At 40.4% G+C, this 8,050-nt stretch overlaps 1 pseudogene; it reads right to left on the reverse strand.

Moving 5' to 3' along the window:
• Positions 1-513: 513 nt before the first annotated feature.
• LOC120881614 lies at positions 514-6,555 on the reverse strand (annotated as a pseudogene).
• Between the last annotated feature and the right edge of the window lie 1,495 nt (positions 6,556-8,050).

The following is an 8,050-nucleotide window of genomic DNA, read 5'->3' on the forward strand; positions in this document are numbered from 1 at the left end:
CTATTAGCCCAATCCTCCCTAAACTAGGTCTCAGAGTATAAGTAGAATCAATTTTTATTTGTCTGAAACTCACCAAAATGTAGCATCTTTTCCCTCACATCCTCATGGAGTTACCAGCTCATTACCTTTGATTTATTGGAGAGTCTGAAGTCTTGACTGTAAGAAGAAACTTTCCCTCACTCTCTTGTGTCCTGAAATGTTTGGCTTCAAATATTTTTTTGGAGCCAAAAAAATTCCTAATTTTTTGGAATCAAGAGTTTCATTAAATCTTTCCCTCCCTTTCTAACAACCCAAGGACATCACCTGTATGACCTTTTAAAACTTTCCACATGTGAAGTAAGCTACCATGATTATGATGGGACTGATTTTTTTTAGTTTCAGGAAAAGTTACTATGAATCCATTCGCATTATATTTAGGTTCATGAGTCATACCCACATTATGTCCCTGGTAAAAATTATGAAAAGCCACAGAAAATAGGAGAAAAGGACCATATGAGTGTCTATTTATGGGTCCATGTTTGCTTTCCTACCTCAAATAGAAATACTCAACTCCACACTCTCTGGGAAAATTAGTCTTTGATTCAAAAAGATGTTCTATGACAGTATTACAGCCCTAACCATAACCATCAGCCCACCAGGAAGTCTGAGGAAGAGAGACAGGCAGGCAACCAGAAGGACAGAAACTTCCTCTCACGAGGAAGTAACCAGCTCCAAACAAAAGATGAGTCACTTGATGCCACCAGAGGAAAGATAATTTAGCCATTGTGTTCATGATTAAGAAGCATTCCAATTCACTCATGGAAGACTCTTAGTGTCACTAGTGCCTGGAGCCAAATGTAATCTTTCCAAGCTGTGGTTGGGATGGAGGGTCATCTACAGAACAAGGTCAATTTGTGACCCTGGCTGGGCACTCTATAGCTGAGCTTGGGTCCAGACCAATCTCCACAGTCACAGTTGCCCTATGCTGTGATCATGGTGCCCATGAGCAGAGTTGCTGCAGCTCACTGAAGGCATCCACAAGGAAAATGGCTCATAAGAGTCGGCGCAAACAAGCTGCTGTACTTCAGCTTGGGTCCATGCTATTGATGGTCAAGCAGGACAAGTCAAGGTGGTAGGACTGAGACAGGCTGGGACCTGGGACTCTTTACTGGAGGGCTTGCACTTGTACTTCGACATATATCTCCTGCAAACAGAACATAAACAAATTGGGGCTGAAAATAACTATGCTCATGGGTAGGTGGGGCAAATTATGAACAATCAAATACAAAATGCCACAAACCAACTAAGCTTTCTGATGTGCTGAGAGCAAAAGCAGGGTCCTATCCATGACACCTGCACACAGCGCTACCAAGAGGGTGAGCAGACCACTTAAGCCACCCTTCTAGCCTGACCTGCCTATCCACCTCTCCCCTCCCCCCATTTAAGGAACCAGCATGCCTTCCTTGGAGAGTGTGAGCAAGGGCACCTGTTCTTCATTTTGTCTCCCTTTGCAGCAGCATGAGTCCCGATAAAGCACTGCCTGAGTTCTTCATCTGGCCTTTTATCAATTTCTATTGATTAAAATAGAACTCCTTGGAACTTCGGGCATTGCCCCCACGGAGCATCAGCACTTGTGCTAACGTTCAGGCAAAAAGACCCTCTACGTGTCCAAGGACACTCTCCAGTTCTGCCAGGACACATTAGCATTTCCTGCTGCTCTCCTCAGCAACGGCTGGAGATTTCTTCTTCACCACGTCCTCTCCCGGGTCTGCACTTCCAGCTCTGGGGGGTACCGTTACTACCCTAGGACTGAACTTTTTTTACAGGTAATTTAGTGTTTTCTTTGAATTTGGGGAAGGGATAGTCAACTTCATTTACAAAAGGATGTATTCTGGAGTCCAAACAATATGATCAATTGGCAAGGGAGAATCTTTGTATTAGAGAACAAACTGATCCTAACTCCCAATTTTAACATGACTAATTGGTATTTATCCCTAAATAACTCAGTGACTCAGGCATCACTTCATGTAGGAAGGCTTCTCTGAATTTTCCCACCTCCTTCCAAAGACACAGAGTCAGAAAACGAGAATGTATGCTCACCCTCTGTAAAATTATGTCTCAATCTCAGAGTGCTTTCCATACTAATAGATCTCCTGTACTCACACAATCAGAAAATAGAATGCAAAAAAAAAAAAGTATGGTATAGAGGATGGTTGACCTGGATATTCAGAAGGTACCATTTCATCCAGTGGTTAAACACATTTCTTTAGAGCAGACTGCCTTGGTTCACACTTCAGCTCTCTCACTGACTGTAATCTTGAGTAAATCACTTAACCTGTGCCTCACCTTTCTCCACCTGTAGAATAGGAATAAATAGTATCTACCCAAGAGGGTTACTGTGAGAATTTAATGAATTATATGTACAAAATGCTTACAGCACTGCTTGACATATTGTAAATGCTACTGAAGTATTGCCAATTATTATTCTGGCATGTGGTTGGTCTAGTAAAAGAGGTAGAATTTGAGATGGAGCTCAAGGATAAGTGAGTTGGATAAAGACAACTTTTTACCAGGATTCAGGAACACACTTTTATAAGGCTATAAAAACTAGTGGTTAAGGTGATGTAAATAGTTGTTTTCATTTTATTTCTACTAGTCTATATTCACTGCAGTGGTCTGGGAAAGTAATCCTTTGGTTTTTGGCCCAGTGGAACTTACACTCCACTTCCCTACTCCTGAGCTCATGACAGATTCTGATATATTGATAATGGTATTCTTTCCAGTGAGAAGATGCAACCTTAGAATGCATCTCCCTGCCAATGACTGGAGGAACCAAAAAGATAAAACCACATACGGCATTCCCTGGTGAGTCCCTTGTTTCACCACAGAGAGACTTAGAGTCTAAAAAAGTTAAATGACTTGCCCAAGTGTTACACAGCCAGCCAGAGTGAGAACTGGAACTTGGACTTTTCTACTCTTTGGTTGATATTTGTCATTCCATCATATATAATGGTATTTATTTTCCTAACATATCAGTTGGTTAGCTTAGTTCCTAATTAGAATGGCTTCTGACACCAAGTACATTGATGTAATTTTATTAATAAATGGTTAAATATATATATATAAAATACATGTGTATGTATGTGCATTTGTGTAGATGTGTTGTCAAAAGTTCATCAGTAACAGAAGTAAAACCAATGACTCACTGAACTGGTAATCAGTAAAAGTTTATTGTGCTCACATCACAAAGATGGTTCACATACCAGGAGCCCTCAAACCAAAACATGGAGTGAGGCTTAAAGTGTATTGCTAAAAAACAAATTATTCATTGGAAAGAAAGTGCCTTTTTATTCTTCACCATGATTGGTTATAATATTAGAATTTTGTTAAATGTTAGGGAACTGGGTTAGTGATTGCTGCATAATCTGTTTGGGGAAACAGTTGTAAGTTTTGCTTTTGATTTTCAGAGGCATAAGCAAGAAATGACCCAGGTCAAGCCAGTCTTATAAAAGAAAATAAATTAAGCTTTGCTCATATGATTGAACTGATTTTTTCTGCTCAGGGAATTTTCCAGGCTGGTCTCTGTGTGTTTCTGATTTTGACAATATCACATATTTATTAAAGACATATAGATGCAAATAATTAAAAACAATAGAAAACATGATACACTCATTCATCCAGGAGATGCCCGACACTATTGTAGTGAAACTCATAAGCCTTGCTTGCTCTGCAGCAGTGCTGATGGCACTATCTGTCTGGCTTAACCAAATTATTGTGACATGATCTTGTACTCAGGTTGCAAATTGAAAAGCTCCACCAGGCTCATCAACAGCAGACTGAGGATACTTAGAACTTTGTGCCCATAAGCATAAATTGTGATATTTTACAGCTTTTAAATGATGCGTGATGAAATGATTGAAGACATCATTACGTGGAACAATATCCAGCAGAGAGTGTGATATTCTTAATGATTTAGCACTTCAAGCCCTTATGGGAGTGTTAAATACTTTTACTAAAGAACTGTAGGGAAGTGGTGTTTGTTACAGTTAAGAATGAATCTAGACCAACAGTAGAGACTTGACCATATCATAGACATGTTCAGGGAACCTGGCAAATGGGAGAAAGTAAGTGGAGTGTCTGGCTCTAAGCTGAATGTGAGTGATTTAATTAGTATTACTGAAGCCCTGGTAAAGTGGTTCTCAATCTTTGCTGAATATTAGATTCACCTGGGGACTTTTAGCCCTCCCATGCTGGGGGCCTGTTCCAGGGATTGTGAATTAGTTTTTTGGGTGGGGCCAGGCGGTGGTGGTTTTCAAAGCTCCCAGATGATTCTAATGTTTAGCCTAAAACACGAACCAATGATGTGGTCCTTGGGGAGCAAATGTAATCAATTAGCTTTTTTTCTTTTTGATCCTCCTTTTAAACAACTCTTGTGTAGGGATTGCTGTGAGAATAAACGTAGGAGTGGAGAGAAGGAGCAACAGGTAGGAAAATACAAAGGATGGGGAACAATTTCTCAAAACCATCACCTACTTGTTCACAGTTTGGAAACTCTCCTTATAGATGAATCATTCAATACAATTTATAATGACAAATCATATCTGGAATATGACTCTATGCTTCCTAACATGGATTTGTAAAAATGACTTATTCAATTAAATTCACTTAATGAACTTTTGCAAGAATACATGGGGTAAAAAAGCATAGTCTCTACTCTCTAGAAATGACGGCTGGATAATTTTGTGGAAAATATCATAGGAGAGGCACAAAAGATGCATATTTGGGCAATGGACTTTTCTTCTTCCCTCTCCTTCTTTGGAGCCAGTACTTTCTATGGTTCATGAAAATGTAACTTGGGTGGGGAGGATGGTACTGCCTTTGTATAAGGTGCAAGAGATAAACTAACAGAAGATCATATTCAACAGCTGATTTTTTTGAATCTTTTGTCTATTGGCTAGACCAGGGCATGAACCCCCTTCCCTCTTTTTTTAAATTCTGCTTAGAGCTGTACTTCCTCACCTCTGATTCCTCATTTTTCTCCCACCTGGTGGTGACAACTGAGATTGCAGTGAATGACAGTAAAACCTTCCTGGGGCTACATATAATACTTGACAGGGTGAGGGCTAGGAGGAGGTTAAAAGGACTGAGGGGCTATGGGGGATTGGGAGGATGGGGTATGGATTAGGTGTAGCTATTGAAATGCAAGCTGAAGCCCCCAGAGAGGCCTCTCCCATAAACCCACTATTCATTTAATGAATAGATTTTCTCACCTCAGCCTCAGGTAAAAGACAGATTGGTTGCTCTTTGGGATTTTGTATAATTGTTCATTTGTAGACTATATTATTTCCATAACAATGAGGGTTAATGCTGGGGTTAGGAAGGCCATAGGATTTCAGAGAGAGGTCAGACACTTGTCAATAGCCAAAGCTTGAGGAAGCTGAAGCTGGACTTTCATAGACTGTAGACTTTTCAATTGGAAAAGTCACTGGAGACACGTTACTCCACTCTGATTTTCTAATGAAGACCTAACTTTGAAAAATAATGATGGAGTGGAGTGGAGATGAGGTGAGGCAGAGAAAACCTTATAAGCCAGGCTATAAGAGAAGGAAGATCAAAGACCCACTGGATAAAGGAGAGGTCAGTTGCCTGATTATTCAGGTTTTAACATTGGGTAAAATTGAGTTATTTTAACTAAAGAAACTGAAATATTAACATGAACCAGATGTGAAGCATTTAGTTATGACTGATGTTAGAAAAAAAAATAAAAGATTAGGGTAGTTCTTGGAGAGATAAGGACAGAGGAGCAGCATTGCAATTTACTTGGAAGTATTGCTGTTCAGTCACTAAGTCATGTCTGACTCTTTGCGACCCCATCAACTGCAGCATGCCAGGCTTCCCTGTCCTTCACTCTCTCTTGGAGTTTGCTCAAACTCATGTCCATTGGATCAGTGATGCCATCCAGCCATCTCATTCTCTGTCACCCCCTTTTTCCCCTGCCCTCAATCTTTCCCAGCATCAAGGTGCTTTCCAATGAGCCAGCTCTTCACATCAGGTGGCCAAAGTATTGGAGCTTCAGTTTCAGCATCAGTACTTCCAATGATTATTCAGAGTTGGTTTCCTTTAGTATTGACTAGTTTGATCTCCTTGCTGTCAGTTCGAAAGCATCAATTCTTTGGCGCTCAGCTATCTTTATAGTCCAACTCTCACATCCATACATGACTACTGGAAAAACCATAGCTTTGACTAGATGGACCTTTGTTGGCAAAGTGATGTCTCTGCTTTTTAATATGCTGTTTAAGAGGTGAGGCCTTCCCATGTAAGCTCTGAAAACAAAAGGATAATGCTTCTTCCTTTTCCTTTTCCCTCTTCACTACTCTCCCTCATTTTCTCTCTTCCCTTTCTCCAGTCCAGTGTCATCACTGAGTGGTAATCCATACTGAGTGACATGAGCCTCTCTCCAATCAGTGCTTCCCTAGTGATGTAGATGGTGCCACCCAAGGAACTCACCTGCTGTGTGTGGGGATGGCTGTGCCAGCAGAGGATGGGAGGTGGGGCATAGGGGTCTCTCACCTCCATTTTGCAGTCTCCCTCTGCCCCACAATCAGACATCTGGGTTAAGTGTTACCTCTGTTAGAAGTAGAAATTCAACAATAAAAAGGAGCAATTTGAATTTTAAATTTCATATGGAAATGATTAGAGTATGAATATTGTCAATGGAATACGTCATCATTGCTATAAAAATAGACTTTGGCCTTACAGTAAAAGCAGCTGTAATTTTATTTTGGAACTCCTTTTGCCTTCTCTTTCCTTATAATGTCCAAGAAAATAATTGAAATAAAAAATTGGTCCTCTCTTCCTTGCTCACCCCACCATTAAATCTCCTCAATACTATCACATTCATTATTATCAACATAATAATTCAAGAATGAATCAAAGAGAACCCAAACCCTGAAGTCTGCTCTCAAAGCCTTTTCAAGCTCTAGAATTTAGTGTTGGTTTAATTTAATCTGCAGGAATAGTGATGCTACTGGTGTTTTGGTTAGTCAACTTCGATGATGCAATGTACCTAAAGAATAACATTCTATTTCATGGTGGAAAATTTCAGTCTTTCCTTTCAATCAGAAGTGTAAGGACTCTTGATGAGATACAGTGAAGCTTCAAATGCTAGAAAAAGTAGGTGAAAATGTCAGGAGCCAGCGTGAGGAACTCCACCTGTGGCAAAGGTCATGAGGAAGGAGGCTCAGCATACACAAAGGCAGGATTGAGCCTCAGGAGACACCCTGTTCCTGAGCATCTACCCCCAAAACCAGAGTCTGCCTACTTTACTGCTTTATGCTCTCACCTACACCTCTGACTTTACGGGGGGCTGTCCCCCACCACCTCTCTCTGAGAAGGAGTTAACTCAGAGCTCCAGTTAATAAATTCCTGGGCGTGACAAGAGTGTTTCAACTTACAAACTCCTCTGAAAGTTCTGTAGCTTGCCTGACAGGCTCATCTGGCCACATGTGATTGTTCACAGCCTCCCAACCATGAGAGGCACAGGATGCTTACAACATCCTAGGAATGTAGGGGCTTCCTAGGAGTCAAAATTCATTAGAAGAGGACTGATTAAGGGTTTCATTTGTTGAGCCAATACTTGTTGCCAAGTTTTCATATCTTTTATTTGTAGATATAGTTGGCATGTAGAAAAAACAGGTAGTAGACCTGGTATTAGCAACATTAGATCTTTGACTTAAGTACTTTCTTTGTTATAACCCACTGCACCTTTGTTCTACAAGAATGTAACTTTATTTAGTACTTTGAGGGTGATGCAGATTAAAGAAAAAACACTTCAAGGGAAAAAGAGTTTTCTGGTTGATAAACATTTATCTAGGAAAAGAGCCATAAAAATGTTAACAGGCCCCCTGGCCAGAAGATGATGTAAAACCACCTGGGACCTTTTGTATACGGGAAGGTATGCAAGAGGAAAGCCTGGTCTCAATAAGGGTCAGGACTGCTGCCCCTGTATAACTCTGCATATTCCATTATTTCTTTATGTACAACTTGGGGTATATAAGCTACTTTTGAAAAT

This window comes from Oryx dammah, unplaced genomic scaffold (assembly GCF_014754425.2).
Source record: "Oryx dammah isolate SB20612 unplaced genomic scaffold, SCBI_Odam_1.1 HiC_scaffold_2, whole genome shotgun sequence".
Classification (NCBI taxonomy): Eukaryota; Metazoa; Chordata; class Mammalia; order Artiodactyla; family Bovidae; genus Oryx; species Oryx dammah.